Source organism: Micropterus salmoides, unplaced genomic scaffold, assembly GCF_014851395.1.
Source record: "Micropterus salmoides isolate LMB-PRFRI ecotype aquatic unplaced genomic scaffold, ASM1485139v1 Ms_hic_scaffold_2, whole genome shotgun sequence".
In the NCBI taxonomy this organism is placed as follows: Eukaryota; Metazoa; Chordata; class Actinopteri; order Centrarchiformes; family Centrarchidae; genus Micropterus; species Micropterus salmoides.
Window position 1 is genome coordinate 15,678,047 of NW_024041150.1, and position 10,326 is coordinate 15,688,372.

A 10,326-nucleotide genomic window follows, 5' to 3' on the forward strand; every position below is an offset into this window, starting at 1 on the left:
CCATGATTCCCAGTCGAATAGGAGACTATAGAAGCAAAAGGTACAATCACATCACTCCCATTTTTGCCTTTTTACGTTGGTTCCCCGTTTGTTTTAGATTGATTTTAAGATTTTATTGATTACTTTTAAGGCTCTCCATGGCTTGGCTCCTGCTTATATATTAGCCCTTTTAACTCCTTATGAACCTCTGCATAATTTGAGCTCTGTCTCTTCCTTTGTCTAGGCTTAGAACTGTTATGTGCCCTTTTTCACCCTGTGTTTACACTTTGTACTTTTGTTTGATAAGTGCTATATGAAAAAAGTTATTATATGCAACAGCAATGCAATGAAAAGTAGGAGAGGGATGCGTTCCAAAAGACTAAAGAAAAGCCTGCACTGCATTAGAGAAGTTAGTCAGCAAGTCTCGCTAAAGCTATGGTCGGACTGAAACAGCTTTCCCACCTTCCTCCTCCCCCTCTTTTCCTCGTGCTATCATTCTGACACATTGAGCCTTCACATCACTACCTTTCCCCTTCAAACTGGGAAAAGCGGCAGTGTCAGATTGGCACAAATGTGACACAAGGCCTCATTTGCCCCTGACAAACAGGAAAATTGCAACGAAATGTGCATCAGCACTGGAGAAGCTGTTAAAACTGAAGTCCGAAGCAGGACATACGGCACAAATAAAAATTGACACTTCACCTCTCAGACATTAAATTTTCCACCACAAAAAAAAAAACAAAATAGTGGTGGTAATAGAGTTAGAGCTTGAAAGCAAAATACATAACTATAAAAACACAATAAAGTTAAATGCGATTGAATTTTAGTGCCCATTTCATTTCTGTGTTTCTCCTTTGAATCACAAAAAGGTGTCAGCAGTCATCGCTCAATTGCGCTTCTCTGTTCCTGGCTCATTACAACTGAGAGAATAGTGTTGGATAATTGTTTGACCCTGCCTGTTCAACTGATGTCCTTGGCTGTTGAGTGCGCTCAACGTGAGAGTTCTATGGGATAAATGGTGGCCATTCCCACACTCTGCCCTGTGGCCATCTGCAAACAGGGCGCCATCGTATCGGTGACAAGAGAAGCTTGATGAAGGTACGCTGGCTGCACAAACCCAATGCAGGCCCCGGCAGCAGCAGCACCTCTAAAAAAGGACCCATTGTGGCCCTCCAAAGCCTTTCCTGCTCTGCAGTGAAGTGGCCATTGTGGCACTCAGAATAGCCATCCCTCTCCATCGCCAAGCGGGAAAAGTGCTGTCGTGCTGGGGCAGCGGTCGCAGCAGTACACAGTAGCTCAATCTCATGACCCCCATCAGCCCCCGATTGCTCAGTCCATTCCACAGGTGGGGACATAATCCAGACACAATTTCAGACAGTGAATAGAGCATCATGAACAGGTGCATTCTGGTATTGGAAAGAGCTACATTTCGGTATGGTGCTATAGGTGGAGTTTTTAGCATGTATAGCTTTGGTTTGGACATCTCGCATTCATTTGGCTGCGGGGTTGATGCTCCGAAAATATATTCATCCATAATGATGGATGGACAAAAGCCTTCTGGATTTCTAGGAGAGGAATAAACTGCAGTCGAGCACAACAATTCTCTTGAATGTAATACTTAGTTTTTCAAGGTGCTCTGCTGACAGTTGGCTAAGGAGTTGGAGGGGAGAGTTCGAAAGTAAAAAACAAAACATAGAGACACTAGAATATTTGTTAAAAGTGCATGTGAGACGGCTCGTCTGAATCCATGTGGGGGAACAAAGGCATATTTATAATTGAAGGAACTTTTCTTGGACTGTCTATATTCTCTGCATCTTTGAAAATTGCTGTATATCGTTCCAGTAGGAAAGAAGTCTCATAATATGCTTTGTTGACCACATGATAAATTAACTAGACAATGCTTATTGTGGTTTAGCTTGCATTTTATTACATACGGCTCTGTCCAAATAGCGAATGAATGACTGATGGTAATGTCCAGTGCTCGTCTTTGGAAGCAAATTCTATTAGTAGTTATGTGTAGTTAGATATGCAAGTGTTATGCAAACAAATAGCATGATTATGCAAAACTAGAAATAGTGTGGATAGTGATATCCCATAGCATAAGGATTAGTTACTAACACCCACTCCTCAATTATGAGCATAAAACTCTTATGTGGGGGTTTTTGTGTCCCATATCCCTGTTATGCAACCTGCTCCACTTTGAAATAGATCCTTTCACAGCACACCACATGTTAGCACACCCTTGGAATGGATGGGTACAGTTCAGGCAAAGATGGGGGCAGTCTTAGCGCTTACATACGATGAAGCAAAGCCAAAAGAAGCTCAGAACAGTTTTGTCTAACAGACTCTGCAGTGCAAAAAGCCACCAGTGTTTACTACTGCCTCAGAGAGGAAGGACTGTCTTCAGGTCGCAGATGAACATGATAAATCATCAACGGTGAGGTTACATCAGCTGTTTTTTGTCTGGAACGTGCCCTTCCAAAAAGGTAGGGAGTCTGGGGTGATATTTTTAAACCTGAGAAACAGCAGCTGCCTTTGCGCTGGAGTAATTTAGGTTAAACATCTCACTGGTGGGTGCTAAAGAGGTAGGTCCCACACCTGAAGCCGGTCCTGAAAAACTCTCCAGCCAGGAGCTCTCACAGTTCCAGTTTGTTTTAACAGCTGAGGCATTTGAGGCGAGGCCCAAAAAATGAAAAATAAAAAAAAAGGTACAGACATCACAAAGTGGCTGGGAATGTCTGTTTTATTTCACTTGAAGTGATACTCTCCTATTCTGTTTTAGAAATCCCAGCCTGACTATAACACCAAGGACCTCGCTTGAGCCTCTTAAAAGGCGAGCAATATGGTAATGCAAATATTTCAAATCAGGCTCGCACTGCAGGCTACAAAGAACATCTTCATTAATTCATTGGCCATGCCTGCTTTTGGGGGGTTACTCAGATATGAAAAAAAGGGGGGATTGGGATTACAATACTTTCAACTATTTGAGAGAAGGAAAAAAATCCTCATCCAAGATTCAGATGTACTTACGAGCTCTGCTAAATGAATTCATGACCCAATCTTTGTGGAATACAGTATGTGGCACAGATCCAGGAGTTTCTAAACCCAAGTCTCCCAACTCCCTCTCAATTAGGAAGACCAAAGGCAAGTTGTTAAAAGCATCACAGGGCTTTGAACTCAACTGGTGCCATCACGCAACAATTTTGTGCCTTTTCCTCTCCGCAGCTGACAGCAAAAAGAGATGTACAAACTTTGACATCCTCAATAATAAATCTGCCAGACTGACTAATATTAGTCCAAATCGGATATCCTACTGGCGTGGCCACACAGGAGAGAAGGGTGTAACGTGATCGGATCGATAGGCCATACTGTATCCTTTCTTCCCAACTGTTTCTCTCTGTCTGCTTCCCCTTCTCTTTCTCTCACTAATCCATCCATGCAATCACTCAGAGACAATAAGAGGTCCCTCAGTCCACCTCTCCATCATAGGCTCTTCCACCTCTACTCTGTGGCTGCTTAATCAATGGAGAAAAGCGATAAAAGGGGGGGAGGGCACGTCTTCCCTCATTATGGCCCCCATAGCTAAAATGGTGGGCGTGAGGAGGAGTAGGTCGAGAAGGAGAAAATCTTTTATTTTCCTATCGCTTTGCCCCCCCCCCCCCCCTTCAGGTGAAAATCTCCGCCTTCTTTACTTTATAGCGTCCCTCCGCTCCTATAACCTCTGTTCTCTCCCTCTCTGCGGCTGGGTGGATGGGAAGATGAATGAGGGCCAGACGGCGAGCAGTAGAGCCGTGAGTTAATGAGGCAGATTGCTCCCTTTGCCGCCGTGCGAGGGATTACAGCAAGATTACCCATTCTGATTCTCTTCTCCTCCAATTTTGCTCTCTCAGTCTCTGTGGTGGTAAACTGGAGGGGCGCGGCGGGGCGGGGAGGGGCGTGGGGACAGCCTGAGTGCCCGTGTTTTGATAGAGGTGAGATAGAAGACAGTGCGCTGCGCTCTGTCATGGGGAAATGACAGCTGCTTAAAACACTGACCTGGGTACAGATAGAGTTTCTGGCTGATGCCTCAAATCTGACAGCTGCTTTGAGGACTGCACTTGGCCTAAATATACCCAGTATGAGACTGAATAGCTATACGTCACATGAGATCCTGATCAAGTTCATGCTCGGATTTCAACTCTTGCAAACAGGGTCTATAGAATGCACCCACAGAAACGCACCTACTGGACACTTGACAATATGTCACATTATGCATTTGAAAAGGTGTTGTTTTTCTGCCGCGCTCAAATGGCATGCCGATTGTGTGCTGACCCAGAATGATGGCATTTGAGTTGAAAAGCTGGAGATTTGTATTCAGGAAAGTTGTTGGAAGCCCCATGTCAGATGGATGAGTGAAAACAAAGAAAAGCAGAGGACCTCAAATCCACTTTTTGCACTCACCGAATAATAAACAGTGAAAAGGTCTGGAGAAATTATTCAAATTGCAGGGGAATTTGCAATTATTATAAGTCATCTCAACCCACAAAGGCAATGTTAAGCACCCTTCATGAAGTGCACTGAAAGCTCTGAGAACAAAAGTGGAATCACGTATGGGCCCATTTTCTGCCAGCAGTGTCTGCTCAGTGTGCATTATGATAAAGGTGAAAAGCTATTTAGGTATTTCCAAAGCCATTGTCACAACTACAGTCGTTAGACTGAGTTGATGATAGAGTAATTCAATTTTTTTGCCAATTGGGAATTAACATCGGGATGCCAAATTGATTGCCCAAAGTGTGGTAATCTTTCAGGTTGAATGATGATGAAGTCGCCTGCTGAAAAACCACTGGTCAGTGAAATCCTTCAACGTGGCCTTGTGTCATGGCTTCACGAGTCCACACATTTTTGGCCTGAGACAGTAACCAGGAAATGAGTCCCATTACCCTACTTGATTTCTAGCACAGACCTTCATTTGCATTAAGAAGACAGCTGACTCAATAAGTCCTATGTGTGGCTTATCCAGTCATCCTTACAGAATTTTATTTCCAAAAGTCTTCAAGCAATTAATTGGAATACTTCTCTGTCTTCATCAGTCTTCTCTACAGATTATTATTCAGCAAAGTCTTTAAAATAAAATGTCCTGTGATCAGTTATTGCTACCTTGCCACATAATCCAACAAGAAATATGGTGAGGTGGTTTATGACCAGTGATTAATATGCCAATATTGTAAGAAATGACAAACCAGTGGTTTCATTTCTACTGTGAAAAAGTTCACATTTAATATTAAAAAGAGAGTGGGTCTATTTTCCCACTGGCGTCTACAGGGACTCTCCCTATGTGGTGTCTGCTTTCCTCTTCTCTCTGATCGCGTCCCATCCGTTTCTGCCTGTGCACCGCTGAACTAGACAGCCTCAACTCGGTTTAATTATTGTACAACTAACCCCTTAATCCGACTTGTATCCCATAAAAAGAGATCTAACGATTTGCAGTTCTTGCTATTTATCCTCTGGTTCGGGGATTTTGTGGAGAGACACCGTTACGCACCCCAGTGGGCGTTTGGCGACACGGTGGCGCAGGAGTCACATGCAGTCGCTGTATCGTCGGCGCAATATTTAGCCCCAAATATCCACGTACTGTACGCGCGTGCGGTTCTAACACATCGTGCTGATCACATTTACTTGGGGAAAACACTAGCAGTAACTCCACAGATCGTCAGACCACAGCCGTTCTGTTCTCCAGCAGCCAATTATGATGCATCTGTTCAGAAAAGAGAGTATACCTTCCGGTGGACTAATTGTCCCTGCCATAAAGATTTAATATTAACAATTTAAAAATAAATTGACGGCCAATAATGCTAAATAGCTTACACGTTAAACGCAGGCGATGATGCCAAAACCATAAATCGACTCTACAGTGGGTACAATTCCAGCAAATTTACAGTTCGGGGATTTGGAGTTAATGAGAAGTACGTGTACAAGTAAGTGGGCTGTGGGTGTGGGTGTGTGAGAAAATTAGGCCACATGTATTATCGACAGAGTAAACAGCGTGTCTCACTTACTACAATTTAGGATAATTTTTAATTCCAAATCGGAGCTGTTCAAATAAAACATCACGGGTTTGTGAGTCCTGGAATCTGTAAGAAACACCTCTCACAAGTCGTCTGGACATTGCGTAAACACATCCACAGCTCAAAGAAGCACAAAAACTGACTTTTGCAGAGCACAGCGAGTTTTTTTTTTTTTTTTTCGGAATTCCCAGACTCCGCCGCTGCTGTCACGCGTGGCTTCAAAAGATATTCCTCCATCATTTACCCCACACCGGATTCAACGTGTCTGCTGCCAGAGCCGCAGAAAACAAACAGCAGACCTCAAATCCACTCGCCTCCCAAATCTCCTCCAAATATTGACCCATTACGCATCGTTTGCTGCTGGCTCCCTCTCAACCGAACAAAGCCAACAATTGCTCATTATTGGGCTATGAGAGTGTATTTTTTCCCCGACATCACCTGTCATCATCATTTGGTGAGCATTTGCAGAGTGTGACAAATCCACACATCCAGAAGAAACCCCACAGAAGCACATAGTCACAGCAAAGAAGAGAAAAGTCCTTACTTGTGTTTTGCGGAAATCCTTCCAATATTATTCTCCAGGCTTGAGGAGATTTGTAAGTATCCCTGGATGCAGCCTGGATGCAGTTAACGCTTCTGTTTCTTTTTTTTTTTATCCAGAGCGTTGAGAAGACCAGAACGCAGGGTTTCTTTCCCCCCCCTCTCTCCTTCAAGGCAGATGTGAACGGTCCTGGCCGAGTCGCCCCACCTGCATCCCTGCTGTCAAGCCAGCCAGAAGGCAGACCATGCAACTCCAGATTCTCCTTTTCAAGTTAAAACCCCTACATTGATATGTATTGACGGGGCTTTTATTGTGGAGGTTCCGCTGCCGTGTTTCTGGTGTATGCTTCTGGGTGATTTTGGCTGCTTTGACGCGTCTCCACCTGCATCAAGTGGAATAGGAGACACAGCGGCATCAGTAGCAGTGGCAGCGCCACCGCACCGAGGAGGCCGCCCACAGAGACACGCCCCGCGCCGGCAGGAATAGGCTACTTCACCCTGGGGGAGGAAGATGGGAGGGCTGTGCTGGATATATGGCTACTGTTCAAAATACTACTCTCCTCTGTGGGTACTCACATGCTGCTGTATTCTCATGAGCAATTTAAGTGTCACTGTGGTAGTCAAGTTAGAGTTAATAGTGAATATATACCATACTCAATTTAGTGTTCACTAAAGTATCTATAGTGTCTGTAATGTTTAGCCCCATGTTTGAAGGAGGAGACATGGACTCAGGAGTTCCTCACCTGGTGCCTCAATGCATTTCTTCACCATGTCACATGTAAAGTGCAAGGGTGAAGTATTGAAAAATAGGCTATATCAAAATTAAAACCAAACAAGTTCAAGTATAACCTATTCAAATTAGAATCACAAACTGAAACACAAAAACTATATTTGGGCTTGAGTAATGGGGCTCTCACACATGCCCCGTTCCAGGCCAAAGCTGTTCTGCCCAGAGGAACATCTGCCTTCTTCCCTCCTACAAGATAAACCAAAGTTAATTGAAAATAAATCAGACACCATTATGCTTACTCAACATTCTTAAACATATCTGGCCACATCAATACACAATTTAACAATTACAAAACCAGAAATTAAATTTCACATGCTGAACAAGCTTCTCGAAACAGAAACTTTAGGTACTGCAGTACACCCCTCTGTACCGGCTTACACTTGGACCATTCCAGGTCTTCCCCCTATAAATTACTCCGGACTCTGTCACATCCTTTTTGCCACTTCAACCCAGATCCCTGCTTGAAGACAAGAACAGGTGAATGTAATGCGCAAACATTTGGATGACCTTGAGTAACCCCAATAACCTAAAATAAATGACTTGAAATTAACTGTGTATGTGTTGTATTTACCTAATAATGATTTCTACTCTTTCAAGCAGCCCTTAAATGAACTAAAATGAAACGAAATGACAAGCAATGTGTCCATTGATGATAGACCACAAGCTAATGGTAATGCTAATAGTAATGCTTACAGTAGATCCATTTAATGGCTAACAGGCCTATGCTACTGTTAGCTTAGCATGCTAATACCAGTACTACCACTGGAGGCTGAAGGGGTAGCCCCATGACAGTGTCACTCTATTAGTTCATATATCTAGTCCTACTTGTACGATAATGGTATAGTTTCCAAATTCATAGTAAACTTCAGGCTGTCAAATATCAGCTGCATTGGTAATGTTGATAGGCAGACTTGGAACTGGAATCATTTGCTGAGATAATCTAAATATCCACAGCTTTATAGCTTCTTTTTGTGTGCCAACTGGATTTAAATCTCTGCATTTTTATCAGTTTAAAGAGCACCGTAAAACTGCCAGTTTTATTCTTTGAGATAGTTAAAGGCATTAAGGTTGCATCCTGAGTGTAAATCATTCTCTGATCAATAGTTTAAATGAAAATCTCTGAGCCACGCTGGATATAAAACCGTTGTAGACGGCCTCAAACTCATAAAACTGTTGTAGAATAATTTTTTTTTTCCTTCCTTTTTTTGGGACAGGGAATCAGCTTTGCTATTGCTCCTGGCAAAAATAAGGTGTCACCTGCACAAGTGGGATCATTTGATCTGGGTAGAGAAGGGTCATTGGAGTCAGAGAGCTGAAACTGTATTTCCCTCCCACTCTCACTTTGTCTTCATTTCCTTCTCTCATTGTGTCAGACACAGGGCTGACAAAGTTCCTCATTAGTACCCTTCCACGGCCTCACTGTGGTCTCAGTCTTGCCTCACTGGGAGAGCATGAGTCTGCTCATCATGTCCCACGTCATGTCAGCAAATTGTCACAGTAAAGGTCTTCATTTCAGCCAGTTGGTTCATTTTACAGGATGTATATTTTCTCTGGTCCGTCGCGTGATCCTTCTTAGGAACATACAGTATATGTCATTGACAACGGTGGACAGTAAAGAAGTACATTTATTTGAGTATCTGTACTTTAAGTATCATTTTTTGGAAAATTGTGACTTTTACTCCACTACATTTTAATGACAAATGTTGTACTTTTGACTGCTTCTTTTCATTTCTATGAAAGTTTCCATTACTCGTTACTTTGAAGCAAAGCTTCAGCAGATAGATTTTTCTAAAATGTGATAGGCTGAACGCTGTGTGTTCATCACAGGAGAAAAACCTATTATAGTAAACTGCTCCTACACTGTCAGTCAAGTGCTTTGAACAGTTCAATTTGAACTTGGCAGTGGTAATGGCAGATATAGATGAGTATTCCTCACCAGGGCACCTATGGTCATATCTGTCCATGTTTGAGATTTTTGAGATAAAGAAAGATTCAACTCATTTTAAATATTTGCTCTGTTTACCTTGCACAGACTTCATCACAGCCTACGAAAATGATTTGCCATCCAACAGGAGAAAGCATGTCAAGGTATGTAAACATTTGTTTAATTCTAGATGAACATTTTAAAATTGTCTGCGCTTGTAATTATTAAATTTTCTTGTGCTTTGGTTGGTCAATTTTTTAAATACATTTTTATGGATTTGCATGCTAAGTTGTTGTATTGGGACCGGGTCCTGTGTGAATTCACTGGTGACGCATACTAATAGTTAAGCTAGTGAAAATGCTAAGCTAACATTACTGACTGAAGTCCTTTCACAAATACATGTTTAAATCTTGTCAAATGAACACAGTGCTGGCCACAATACAACAATGCATTGACATAAAAAAGAAAATGTACTTTTGAATACTTAAGTACTTTTAAAGCAAGTACTCCAGTACTACTTTAACTCAAGTCAATATTTGACTGAACAACTTTCACTTGTAATAGAGTAATATTTAACCAAGAGTATCTATACTTTGACTCAAGTTATTGAGTTGTGTAATTTGTCCACCCCTGGGAAGTGATAAGTCTAAAAGTTCACCAATTGATAAGCATTCAAAATCAATTTAATAAGTGGCTGGTTTATGCCTTAACGGGTGATCAATCAGAACCCATGGAGAGCACATGAACCCACATACAGTATTGACACATAATTCAATAATGTGTCTTTGGAGTACTTTTACAGTGTATCCCATCCATCTAGCCATCAGCGTATTCTGCCTTAAAGGTCTGTCCACATCACAGGCGAGCAGTTTGTCGAAATCACAGTCCTCAATGAATCTGGAGGGTGTGCATCAATCACAGTCTTATTGAGCAGCATGGTGCTAGAGAAGCCTGTCAAAAGAATATTGGCACCTCTCAGAATTAATTTCTCAGGCCAGAATCTTAGATTGAAAACCATACTGGTGGAGGGTGGGTGGCCCATTGTCACT

General features: G+C 42.4%; 1 protein-coding gene across 5 annotated transcripts in view; it reads right to left on the reverse strand.

Annotated features, from left to right (window-relative positions):
• The window catches only part of nrxn2b (neurexin 2b), a 704,163-nt gene extending 697,055 nt beyond the window's left edge, over window positions 1-7,108 (reverse strand). For all 5 annotated transcript variants that reach the window (XM_038732127.1, XM_038732126.1, XM_038732128.1 and 2 more), the window contains exon 1: window positions 6,568-7,108. The gene's annotated coding sequence lies outside the window, so the exon portion shown is untranslated. The remainder of the gene's footprint in view (window positions 1-6,567) is intronic.
• Between the last annotated feature and the right edge of the window lie 3,218 nt (window positions 7,109-10,326).